Here is a 14692-nt window from a genome sequence, read left to right as displayed (position 1 = left end):
AATCAGATTCAACTTCAATCCGATTGCCTGATCCAATCAGCCAATCAGATTGAGTTTGCATTCTATTGGCTGTTCCGATCAGCCAGTAGAATGCGAGCTCAATCTGATTGGCTGATTGGATCAGCCAATCGGATTGAACTTGAATCTGATTGGCTGATTCCATCAGCCAATCAGATTTTTCCTACCTTAATTCCGATTGGCTGATAGAATCCTATCAGCCAATCAGAATTGAAGGGACGCCATCTTGGATGACGTCCCTTAAAGGAGCCTTCATTCGTCGGTAGTCCGTCGGGAAAGAAGGATGTTCCGCGTCGGCGGGATGAAGATTCAAGACCCAGCTTCGAAGATGACCTCGCCCGGATAGAAGACCTCTTCAGCGCCTCTTGGAAGATGACCTCGCCCGGATGGAAGATTTCTTCAGCGCCGCTTGGAGGATCACTTCATCGGATGGAAGATTTCTTCAGCGCCCCTTGGATGATCACTTCTGCCGGTCCGGATGTCCTCTTCAGTTCCATCGGTGGCTCGGCTGAGTGAAGACAACTAAAGGTAGGATGATCTTCAGGGGATTAGTGTTAGGTTATTTTAAGGGGGGTTTGGGTTAGATTAGGGGTATGTGGGTGGTTGGTTTTAATGTTGGGGGGGTTGTATTTTTCTTTTACAGGCAAAAGAGCTGAACTCTTTGGGGCATGCCCCCACAAAAGGCCCTTTTAAGGGCTGGTAAGGTAAAAGAGCTTTGAACTTTTTTAATGTAGAATAGGGTAGGGCATTTTTTTATTTTGGGGGGGTTTGTTATTTTATTAAGGGGCTTAGATTAGGTGTAAGTAGCTTAAAATTGTTGTAATATTTTTTTAAATGTTTGTAACTTATTTTTTTTATTTTTTGTAACTTAGCTTTTTTTATTTTTTGTACTTTAGTTAATTTATGTAATTGTATTTAATTGTAGTTATTTGTAGGTAGTTTATTTCATTTATTTAATGATAGTGTAGTGTTAGGTTTAATTGTAACTTAGGTTAGGATTTATTTTACAGGTAATTTTGTATTTCTTTTAGCTAAGTAGTTATTAAATAGTTAATAACTATTTAATAACTATTCTAACTAGCTAAAATAAATACAAAGTTACCTGTAAAATAAATATAAATCCTAAGATAGCTACAATGTAATTATTAATTACATTGTAGCTATCTTAGGGTTTATTTTACAGGTAAGTATTTAGTTTTAAATAGGAATAATTTATTAAAGTATAGTGTAGTGTTAGGTGTAATTGTAACTTAGGTTAGTTTTTATTTTACAGGTAAATTTCTCTTTATTTTAGCTAGGTAAGCTATTAAATAGTCAATAACTATTTAATAGCTATTGTACCTAGTTAAAATAAATTGAAAGGTGCCTGTAAAATAAAAATAAATCCTAAGATAGCTACAATATAATTATTATTTATATTGTAGCTATATTAGGGTTTATTTTATAGATAACTATTTAGTTTTAAATAGGATTAATTTAGTTAATAATAGAAATATTATTTAGATTTATTTAATTAATATTTAAGTTAGGGGGGTGTTAGGGTTAGTGTTAGACTTAGGTTTAGGGGTTAATAATTTTATTACAGTGGTGGCGGTGTAGTGAGGTGCAGGATAGGGGTTAATAAATTTATTATAGGTGGCGACGGTGTAGGGGGGGCAGGATAGGGGTTAATAAATTTATTATAGGTGGCGACGGTGTAGGGGGGGCAGGATAGGGGTTAATAAATTTAATATAGGTTGCGGCAGGGTCAGGGAGTGGCGGTTTAGGGGTTAATAGGTATAGAGTAGCTTGCGGTGGGCTCCGGGAGCGGCGGTTTAGGGGTTAATACACTTATTATAGTTGCGGCGGTGTCAGGGAGCGGCGGTTTAGGGGTTCATATGTATAGAGTAGCTTGCGGTGTGCGGTTTAGGGGGTAATAACTTTATTTAGTTGCTGCGGTGTAGGGGGGGGACAGCTTAGGGGTGTTTAGACTCGGGGTACATGTTAGGGTGTTAGGTGTAGACAGCTCCCATAGGAATCAATGGGATGTCTGTCAGCAGCGAACTTGTACTTTCGCTATGGTCAGACTCCCATTGATTCCTATGGGATCCACTGCCTCCAGGGTGGCGGTTTGAAAACCAGGTACGCTGGGCCGGAAAAGTGCCGAGCGTACCTGCTAGTTTTTTGATAACTAGCAAAAGTAGTCAGATTGTGCCGTACTTGTGTGCGGAACATCTGGAGTGACGTAAGAATCGATCTGTGTTGGATGGAGTCCGGCGGATCGAAGTTTACGTCACAAAATTCTACTTTTGCCAGTCTCTAGCCTTTGATAACTAAGGCGAATCAGCCTCGCCACAAATACGCTGCGGAATTCCAGCGTATTTGAGGTTGACGGCTTGATAACTACCCCCCAATATCTCATTTGGATTTTTATGTTTTGTATGTATATTACACTTGAGAGTGCCCTCTAGTGGTGACAGGTGTTTGTGCATTACACACATAACCACATTTCTTTGTGCTATGTATAAAAGCTATGTATACAAGAGGCAACTGTAATCATTTACATAGTAGTGGATGGGAGGGATAGGCATGTTATTTTTTTAAAATTGTTCTTTCTATGTATTGGTGTACATAATTTCTGTGTACAGAAAAAGATGACATTGTTGTGTATAAAGAGAAAGATAGGATAGAGGACGGATTTCCATGCAGCTCAGCCCATTTAAAAGGCTTGTGGTTTCAATGAACAAAACCTATTTAATTTACAAAAATAAAAAGAGGGATTTCTTATACATTTAATACACTTCAGCTGGTGTAAAAAGCCATTGGAAACACATTGAAGGGACATAATACCCATATACTAAATCACTTGAAAGTGATGCATCAAAACTGAAAAAATAGCTGCCAAGGAAATATTACCTTAACATCATATGTAAAAAAGAAAGATATTTTACCTCAAAAATTCTTCAGCTCACAATAGTAAGTGCTCTGTGAATAGCTATTCTTCAGCTACTGTCAGCATGTTGAAAAACAAAACAATTATCACAGCCAATCAGCTTCATCAGTACTGATGTCACTGAAATATTGTGATATTTCATAGTAAACTTCCTTAAACTGCATAGGGAAATAATATGACTGTGCCTGTACATGCCAGAAGCCCGCTCCCTAGCAAATCCTGAGACTAGCATCCTGATTGGCTGCTTAAAATCCCTTTACAACGGGATGTTGCTACTGAGGACATTTCGAGGTAAAATATCTTGCTTTTTTACATAGAGATGTTTAGGTGATGTTTTCTAGTCAGCTTTTTACAGCTGTGCTGCATAACTTTCAATTGCTTCAACATTTGGGTATCATGTCCCTTTAAGGAGAAAACAATTTTACTGTACAGTGTCCTTTTAAAGGTAAGCATTCTTAGAGGTTGATTGTGGCACTCAAAATAAAGGCCTTTACAATAACAATAAAAAAGTTATAACTTCATTGGCAGTACAGTAACCTTTTTACTTAAAGGGACAGTCAACCTAAATAGTGTTTTCATTAATACATATAAACTTGCCCTGGATCATCATTTCTCAATGTAGCCCATTTTTCAAATATATAGAGTTTGTCAGTAAAATCACTTACTTTTTCGCGCTGAAGTCATTTAAAAAATGTCCGTTAAGCCCCTCCCCTTTTACGTCAGCAGTGACATCAGCAGGTTCTTGTAACTTGTGTACGTGTTCTATCTTGCTCGTAACCTGATTTTTTCAGGCAAAATAGAACACGTACACAAGTTACAAGAACCTGCTGATGTCACTGCTGACGTAAAAGGTCTGGTGCTCAACAGACATTTTGAAACGGCTGCAGCGCGAAAAGTAAGTGATTTTACTGACAAACTCTATATATTTGAAAAATGGGCTACATTGAGAAATGATGATCCAGGGCAAGTTTATATGTATAAATGAAAACGCTATTTGGGTTGACTGTCCCTTTAAGGTTTGCTGGTCTCAACTGTCTCTCAAACTGGAATTACTTGCAGTGAAGTCCAAATTCCTACACGCATTACGCTACACCTTGAGTTACATTAAAGGCCAAGGTCAGTTTATATGAAAAAATGTTCAGTAATATTTTTGGGCTGAAGGATGAACTGTAGGTCCCTATATCTTTACCTTGAGAAACAACATATGGAGCCGGTGTTACTGTGAAAAAATTTAAAAATTCAAAGGTTCCCACACTGTTATACAACCTACTCACAATGTAATATATCGTGAGCGGGGTTTATCATATTGTTCCCATGATTTGACTATTTTGTGCAGACGCCTTAAAGGGACACTGAACCCAAAATATTAATTTCATGATTCAGATAGAGAATACAATTTTAAACAACATTCCAATTTACTTCTATTATGTAATTTGATTAATTCTTTAGCTATCCTTTGTTGAAGAAATAGCAATGCACATGGGTGAGCCAATCACACAAGGCATCTATGTGCAGCCACCAAGCAGCAGCTACTGAGCCTATCTAGATATGCTTTTCAGCAAAGGATATCAAAAGAATGAAGCAAATTAGATAATAGAAGTAAATTAGAAAGTTGTTTAAAATTTCATGCAGTATCGGAATCATAAAAGAAAAAAAATTGGGTTTCATGTACCTTTAAGAGGACATTTCGGTCAAAATTTAAATGGACATAGATGAATTACTAAAATGCTTCTTGTAAAAGTTATCACTGTTTTAGTGTTAACATTTTTCTTTGCACGTGCATGTGAAGCAAAGCTAGATATTCTCAGTGCACCCACATTTTAAATACTGCAGCTGCTCAAAACACCAGTGGGGCTTGTATCATGTCAGCAATTAACAAACTTGTACCAGATGGTACAAGCACATTAGGCTCTCTGAGCAAGGGCTGTGTTTAAAATGCTGGTGCATGGTTCATACTTAAAGGGACAGTCTACACCAGAATTGTTATTGTTTGAAAAGATAGATAATCCCTTTATTACCCATTCCCTAGTTTTGCATTACCAACACAGTTATATAAAAACACTTTTTACCTCTGTGATTATCTTGTATCTAAGCCTCTGCAAACTGCCCCCTTATTTCAGTTCTTTTGACAGACAAATATCAGAGCTTGCTCACTGGAACTCCACGTGCGTGAGCACAGTGTTATCTATATGACAAACGTGAACTAACACCCTCTAGTGGTGAAAAACTATCAAAATGCCCTGCGAGAAGAGGCGGCCTTCAAGGGCTTAGAAATTAGCATATGAACCTCCTAGGTTTAGCTTTCAACTAAGAACACCAAGAGAACAAAGCAAAATTGGTGATAAAAGTAAATTGGAAAATTGTTTAAAATTACATTCTCTATCTGAATCATGAAAGTTTATTTTGGAATAGACTGTCCCTTTAAATACACTTTTGAACCAGCTATAGCTTTAATTAGAAGCATTTTTGACAGTACATGTATATTACAAAAATGTTTCTATTCAAAACTGAAATGCACCCATATGGATTCCAATTTTGGCTGTAATGTCCCTTTAATTGTTGTTGCTTGCGCACAAAATATTGGCCCCAAAGACGCAGTAACATAGTGAGCACACAATGTTTTTATACGTGAAAAAAATGTCTCCTGTGATATGCACAGCGCAAAAATGTTCGGGTTTGGCCTGAACTAAAGGTGGCAACCCTAGTATTATTCATTGTTTCATAAATTAAAATTTAATTACTTAATTACATTTAATGTGAACAAAAGATACCTAAAAATAGTCCATTCGCTCAGTAAGTAACATATTTTATCTTTTCTAAAATTATTTTTTACCATATTTTTTACACTTATTTATACATCACCTCCAGCCTTACTTCTCTGATATATGTCCTGAAGGGTGCAGGCAGGATTTGTAATGTTGGAGAGTGCACAAGCTTAGAATAGCCAGAAATCAGTATTGTAGAGTATGACCAGCAGAAAAGAGATCAGAGATCCGATCTAATGAGTAACAGCCCAAGGTAATGTGTAGCAGACTAGGCTCTACGGAAAATGGTCAAGTCAGATATAGTAGGAATTGGTCTGGTGACAGCAATGACATACTCTGTAGACTTTGGATTGGTTAACGGCACAACTTCAACTAACTAAAATCCACTCAGTTGTGATTATGGTGCTTTAGCGGAAAGGAATTATAATGTTTCAGCAAGTATGTTTTGCAATTATGTTTTCTCTTCATTATTTTATTGGTTTTTAATACAGTTGATTTAGAAAGAATCCGAAGTATGTCAGCTATGATATCCAATCTCTGTCATTGAGTGGCTATAAAATATACTCTAAATGTATAACAATGTATAGTATATAGTTTAATCAGATATCAAAATACAAAACATGTGGCACAACCCTGTCTAGAGTTTTTCCCTCTACACAACCTAGAGGAGATCAGTGACAAAAAATAAGTGTCAGGACAAAGAGGTTTTATTATTTTAAATATTACCTAATTGGGGGGCGGAGCCAACTAGAGACCAAGATGGTCGCATAGCATGGGAGCTCTGTGAAACAAGTCACTTAACATGCCTTACTGAAGCCTAAAACTCGCATAAAATATATACCGAGAAGGGGAAATAGTCTTGTGGAGGACTGGTACACCTTGAGTGATAGCTATTGAATCTGCAGACCTGAAGTAAATTAGATGCCTATGTTGGAGGGGACCGCAATATGCAACAAGACGACGCCATAGCCTATTGACTGCCTACGCACACAGCACAGTCAATATTCCGATAACGCTACTATCAGATTGGCGGGGCAACACCTCACTTGCTGTTGGCCATCATGCTGCTTACCGCGTTGGCAGTGGAGATCACGCAGCTGTTACAGGTGCATTCCATGAGGCTGGAGATTTCAATGCTGGAGGCTTTTGGGCATGCTCATAAGGTAGAAGATCCACATATACCTCAAACAACTATATCTGTGACATCTGATAAACCGGTGTCTTGTGAGCTGGATAACACTGACCACGAGGCGACTTTCACTGTGGGGAAGATCCTGATGGACATAACAGCCTGGTATTTATTGTAACGGAAGCCTCATGGTGCACTCACAAAATAGATTCTGGGGCTCACTTTGCCCTGCATTCTGACCTGGTCCTATTGCAGGGACCTTATAATATGGTGAGACCCACAAAATTACCGCTATGAGACTCTAGCCTCATTCATCTTACCTGCCCCACTGAGGATCTGCTTTGCGGTCCCTTTGTCGAACGGAGGTTGCTGGTGGGTTTTCCAGTTCTAAGCGTGAGGCTAGGAGTGGGCTAAGTTGGCTATTTACGGTGACACCAGAACAGTCTTCTCGTGCAAAGCCTATAGCTTTAATCTTGGTACATCGCTTTAATCTCAGTACTCTCAAATTTGTTTTGGAACTGCTTTGCTTTTTTTTTTTTTTTTGCTTGGTTGGTGTGGGGTGGTTGTCTGCGGCCGGGGCAACAACCTGCACGTTAATGGATACTGTGTTAACTAATGCTTCATGTTAGAGGTTGCACTTTTACCTGAAATAGAATTTTCCTCATCTTGGGATATGCAAGTCTCCATTTACTGGAAGATTTACTATGAGAAAGGCGCATCCATGGTGACCAATTTCAGTGGGAAGTAATGTTGCTTCCTGTCTTATGTTTGTTACTCCATTAGTACATTTGTTAGCATATTTATTAAGTTTATGCCTTAGTGATCCTCTAAATTGAGACAGTTGGTTAAGGGTCAGATATAGACTACAGAGCTTTGAAACACAGTTTATATGTGTGATGTTTACAGTAATATGTTAGATAAGGTTTATACTATGCCCTAGATCTTTTTCTCAATGCACCATAATGTAATCCTAGTTTATGTATACCATTCTTCCAGAGTAAGATAATGCTGTGATATGACAAGGGTGCCTTTAGCGCTGTGCACGAGGTCTCGCTCTCTCTAAATATAGATATCTGCTTTTACTTGTCTTCCTATCGCTGGGTATGGGGCCCGTGCCCAGATGGTAGATGTCATTTGGGATATTCTAGATGTTTCTATGTTTTTTATAAATCACTGTAAGTCAGTTCACACCTTAATGATCTGGAGGAATGTATAATGTTGGTTTGAGAACACTTATATCTAGTGTATACTTAGATTTAAGATTTTATATGTATAATATAGGTTAGGGCAACTGAAATAACAGTAGTGTCATAATTGTTTTCTTTAGTATAACAGTTATATCTTACCAAACAGAGCTGTTTCCTTAGTAGGTATTTATATGTGTATGTGTGTCTTTGGAATACTTCCCCTCAGGTCCCACCTGATTGCCCCTTCTTGTAGGCATATATATATATAGAAGACTCAGATTCAGAGGTCCTTATTTCCATTTATGAAGGCCTATTATTATAATCCCCCCCCCACATAAATATGGAACTCTAATGACTATTTTAGAGTGTCCTTGCACGGTTTTCCTCAAAATAAACCGCAGTTAAAGATACTTTTATATTTTTAGTCCCTCTATATTGCAAGTTACCATTTATTATTCATCTATTTTATGGCTTGGGACATCAAATGATTAATAAATAAATGACTCAGTATATATTTTCTATATTAGCTATACATAGTGTAGTGCAACATGTTTATTTCTTATCTTTGCCATTATATAGAAACTTAACTGGTATACTCTCTTTATATTAGATGCATATAGTGCATTACTACATGTTTATTCATTATCTATGCTATTATATAGAATTAGTACCTACAACAAGTGTTATTTGTGAATAGGGGTAATGTAGGTTTATATGTTTACATCTTTGCTATGAATCCCCTTTCAAACAAAAGAAAGAGAAATAAAAAAAGAGGTTTATTGCGCAGTATGGTATTTGAATATACAGTGTTTGTCTGAAATTTATTGTAACCTAACATTTTGAGTTGTTTGTGTTGTACGTTTAATTGCTCATACCTTGGCACCTAAGTGTATATGATCAAAAAATTTTGTACTGTGCTTTAATTTTCAAACCTCAATAAAAATATTATAAATAAAAAATATATATATACCGTATATATATTACCTGATTAATAGAAACATCTGATTTATAAAGAAATGTAATGTGGAGGGTGACTTTCCTTGTCAATCACATCATTTTATTTTTGCCGTAGACTAAAATTGTACTTTTTGGTCTAAATACAAAATGCTATGCATGGCATGTACACAGCCCAGCTAAGGGCAAGATGGATGGTCCAAAATATAGCAAAATCTTAGATAGATAGTGGTTTATATTTTAGCAAGACAGTGTGTGTCTATATTTTAGCAAGACTAATGTGTCTAAAAGAAAAAAGCTGTGTCCTAGATTGGTCCAGTCAAAGCACATTCCTAAATACAATAGGGAACTTGTGGCAAGACTTGAAACTTGCTATTAACTAATTGAACTTGTTTAATGTTGCCAAAAAGTATTTGCCAACACTCCAGGATTCAGATGTATGAAGCTAGAAGATAATTACCCAAAAAGACTTGCTGTTGTAATTGCTGCCAAAGTTTGTTCTACCAATTATTTAACTTTTTTTTTTTAAATGAGCTTTATTGGAATATTGATATTACAAGATGGAGAATAGATAAACAGACAATGTCAATTACATAAAAACAGTAATCCATCAAAAGTCCTTAGTCCAATGGAAGTGCATGACTTATTGGTAAATAAAGAGAGAAATCAAGGATTACAGCGTCATAAGTGATTGTTCTCCGATGATTTAGCTCACAAAGTTTTGTGTTTTTTAAACTCTAGATTTAACTAGTTTTTTTTGGGTGTTGACTTCTTGCAAACTAATGTATTTATTTGTATTGTCTTTCTGTTTATCCATTCAGCATTAAAAAAAGCTGTTAAAGGGACATTCATTTGTATATAAATGCATAGTATAAGTAAACAATCAAGCACTGCATTGCAAAAGACTTTAGTACAAATTAAGGCCTCGATCACAATCTATTGGCTGCAGCTTTCTCTGCTCTTTTTTTGGGGCGAAAAGCTACTTTTCAATTCATGGTGATTACAATAGCTGATTCCTGCACTTATTAACAGGTTTTTGGATGCTCGATAAAAGCCCTATTTCTCTTATGGGGCCAAAAAGGTCTCGGCAATCACAATACATTTTCAAGTCACTTTTCAACAGCTTTTTAAACCCCTTTTTTGTCTTTTCAATTTGACACCTCTAGGCACTTGATAACTTTGTGAAAAGGCATTTTGGACATCTTTAACACAATTTCAATGCTATTTGCAAACAGTTTATTATCTTGCACATATGTAAAACACTCTGAAGTGGCCACAGGGGACATTCTAGAGGTTTATTAACATACACAGCATTGATTGATTAAATTTCATTTATCCTCATTGGAGAAGCTGTATACAGGTTACAGGGCACATTTTTTTACATATGTACAGGTACACATACTGTACCTATGTATATGTGCTGTCCTGTACAGCTAAGGGGATCCGTAGGAATAGTCACTTAATGACACCAACATCTATATATGCTGTGTATTTAGATTCAATTTTTTATATCTGAGTCAGATATAACATTGTATCAGATGTATAACATTGCTATAAACATTGTTGCAAACAATTTACTGTTAAACAAAGAGAATAGCACACATTTGATAATAGACATAAATTGGAAAGTTATTCAAAATTGAATGCACTATCTAAACCACGAAAGTTCAATTTTTACTTTAACCCATTGCGCCAAATGGACGTAGGTACTACGTCACACAGTACTTTGCCTACTTTACCTTGTTGATATAGTACCTACATCCAACACGTTGGCGCAATTTGTGGCCCTGCTGTCAGCGTTGACAGGAGAAGCCGCAACCGGTGGCAGAATGCATCTGCCTTCATATTGTAAAAGAGCACCGAGCATGCTCCGTTAACATATAAAGGCAGATCCTATACAGGCATATGTTTAGCCACCCTCTATGTTCAACTCCTCTCTTCCCAGAAGTAAAGCCCAGAAAAAGATATTCATTAATTCACAGATTTCTGCATTTACAGATAACTCACAGGCCCTACTTTAGACCATCCAAGTTATGATTGTTTATATAAACTCAGACCCCTAATTAAACATTTGAATACATTATTTCCAGAAGTTTATACTCCATCTAAAAATATAGGTATCGATGAGTCCCTGGTGCTATTCAAAGGCAGACTTGTTTTTTAAACAAGATTTCCCCCCCCCAACCCCTCTAAAAGAACACGTTTTAGCATTAAATTTGATCAAATCAGTGGGTGTGCCACAGGGTACAGCCACAGTTTCAGGATTTATGAAGGGAAATATTGTAGTAGATCTTCAGTAAAATGTAGGAATAGCTAGAATGTCTCCTGTCTTGACCTTTAATGACATCCAATATTATTAAACGTTTGTTAATAATATCATATTTCAAGTATTTTAGCAAATGATAGAGCTAGTATTGTCATATGCCACTAGGTGGCACTCTTTATTCATAGCACGTATACCTATGGCCAAAGCAAGTGTTATAGCTAGTGCAAGTTTGGTATTGAAGGGTAGACTTAATGCAAGATTTTTTTTTATTGTAAAAAGTTCATGATTTTTTTTAAACTGTAAATCAATAAATACAGATTTTGGCAAATAGTTGGTCAAAGTTCCATTAGGTTAAACTTTCTTATTAGGAAATATAGATAACTAACTAGGGGGCTCCTTCCTTGTGTTATAAGAGGTAAACTTTGCTATACAATCACTATAAGCCTACACTCTATGTTATGTACACATCTGAAACGGTTCTGGACATTGTATAGCATATTCTTTAACATCCACTGCACAGAATTCTAGGGTGAAAGAACAAATTAATTCAGCTTTAAAGGCTTTTCGGGTGTTTATTTTCAGAAGATAGCCATACTGTATTAAATTAGGCAAACAGATCATTTTGTATCATTATGTATCATTTATAGACTTACACAGGGTTAACAGTTTTCTTCCCAATCAGGAACACTTACATCAGTTTGTATTCCAAAAATGTGTGTATGCATATATGTGTGTGTATGTATGTGTATGTGTGTATGTATGTGTATGTTTGTATATGTATGCATGTATATGTATGTATGTGTATGTATGTCTGTGTGTATGTGTATGTATGTATGTATGTGTATGTATGTTTGTGTGTATGTATGTGTGTGTATGAATGTTTGTGTGTGTATGTATGTGTGTATGTTTTTGAATGTATGTATGTATGTATGTATGTATGTGTATTCATGTATGTGTGTGTATGTATATATGTGTATGAATGTTTGTGTGTGTATGTATGTGTGTATGTATGTGTGTATGCATGTATGTGTGTGTATCTATGTTTGTATGTGTGTGTATGTATGCATGCATGTATGTGTGTGTGTGTGTATGTATGTATGTTTATGTATGTATGTATATGTGTGTGTATGTATGTATGTGTGTGTATGCATGTATGTATGTGTGTGTAATTGTATGTATGTATGTATGTATGTGTGTGTGTAAATGTATGTGCGTGTGTGTATGCATGTAGGTGTGTGTATGTATGTGTGTGTATGTATGCATGTGTATGTATGTATGTATGTGTGTGTGTATGTATGTGTGTATGCATATGTATGTGTGTGCATGTATGAATGTATTTGTGTGTATGCATGTATGTATGTGTATGTATGTGTGTGTATCTATGTTTGTATGTATGTATGTATGTATGTATGTATGTGTATGCATGTATGTATGTGTATGTATGTGTGTACACATGTATGTATGTGTGTGTATGCATGTATATATGTGTGTGTATGCATGTATGTATGTATGCGTGTATGCATGTATGTGTGTGTGTATGTATGTATATATGTGTGTGTATGTATGTATGTATGTATGTATATGTGTATGTATGTATGTATGTATGTGTGTGTATGTATGTATGTGTATGTATGTTTGTATTATGTGTGTATGTATGTATGTATGTGTATGCATGTATGTTTGTATGTGTATGTATGTATGTGTGTGTTTGTATATGTGTGTATATATGTATGTGTGTGTATGTATGCATGTATGTATGTGTATGTATGTATGCATGTATGTGTGTATGTATGTGTGTATGTGTGTATGTATGTGTGTATGCATGTATGTATAAATGTGTGTGTATGTATGTGTATGTAAGTGTGTATGTGTATGAATGTGTATGTATTTGTGTGTATCTATGTTTGTATGTATGTGTGTATGAATGTATGTGTGTATGCATGTATGTATATGTATGTATGTATGTGTGTGTATCTATGTTTGTATGTATGTATGTGTGTATATGCATGTATGTGTATGTATGTGTGTGTAGTATGTATGTGTGTGTACATATGTGTATGTATGTATGTGTGTATGCATGTATGTATTTGTGTGTATGCATGTATGTGTGTGTATGTATGTGTGTGTGTGTATGGATGTATGTGTGTGTATGTATGTATGTGTGTTTATGTATGTGTATGTATGTGTGTGTATGTATGTGTATGTATGCATGTATATGTGTGTATGTGTTTGTATGTGTATGTATGTATGTGTGTATGCATGTATGTGTATGTATGTATGTGTGTCTGTATGTATGTATGTATGTATGTATGTGTGTGTATGTATGTATGTGTGTGTATGTATGTATGTGTGTGTGTATGTATGTATGTATGTATGTATGTACATACATAACAAAATAGCTTCTTCAGACAAAAGTCAGTATTTAGTTGTATCTCCCTTGGCACTAAGCACATCTTGAACTATTTGGGGGAGACTGTCCTGAAGCTTTCTGAAGTTATCTTCTGGTATTTTATTCCAGGCTTCTTTCAGCACTTCCCAGGGTTCTTCTTTAGATTTAGGTTGTCTTTTATTTATTTCTCTGTCCAGGTGATCCCATGCTGCTACTATAATATTCAGGACTGGACTCTGTGGAGGCCAATCCATGACTGTCAATGTTTTATCAGCTGTTTTTCTCTCCAAATATGATTTCACTGCATTAGCAGTGTGCTTGGGATCGTTATCATGCTGAAAAATAAAACCATTCCCAATCAGGTGCTTTCCAGAAGGAATGACATGATGAATTAAAACCTGTCTGTACTTTTCAGCATTCATGATCCCATCAATTCAGACATTATCGCCATGTTTCACTGAAGGCCGCAAGCACTCATTCTTCCATCTCTCTCCAGCTCTTCTTCTCACATATTATCAACAAAAATGTCAAACTTGGATTTGTCACTTCTATAATACTCTTTTCCACTGATCTTCATTCCTATCTTTGTGAGCTTTAGCATATCTTAGCCTTTAACCCTGTTTCCCTTCTGAAAAAAAAGTATTTTCTTGGCTGCTACCCTTCCACAAAGACCATTCCTGATCAAGCTTCTTCGGACAGTAGATGAAGCTGCCAGATGCTGAGTCAGGTCCTTGCTGGACTTCTTCCGGTCTCTCAAAGAAGAAACTGAGAAACTTCTTATCAGATTTTGAAAGTTTTCTCCTCCTTACAGTGCTTTTTTTGTTTTTGATTTCACCTGATTCTTTATAACAGCTTGAATACCAGTTTGTTTGCTGATTTCCCTTTGAGAGTGGCCTTGCTGGTGTGTATTACTTCTGAAGACATCATTTGTGTCATTCAAGCCACTGCTGACTCTCTGAGAAGGTGTGGTTGAATACCGGTGCACAGGCCCTCACAGGATATGTGTGTATGCCACAGAAAAACAGTAATAGGTTTTACTAGAAGTATTGTTG

The sequence above is a fragment of the Bombina bombina genome, chromosome 6 (genome assembly GCF_027579735.1).
Source record: "Bombina bombina isolate aBomBom1 chromosome 6, aBomBom1.pri, whole genome shotgun sequence".
NCBI lineage: Eukaryota > Metazoa > Chordata > Amphibia > Anura > Bombinatoridae > Bombina > Bombina bombina.
The sequence above is the reverse complement of the archived record's forward strand: the minus strand, read 5'-3'. Positions refer to the sequence as shown.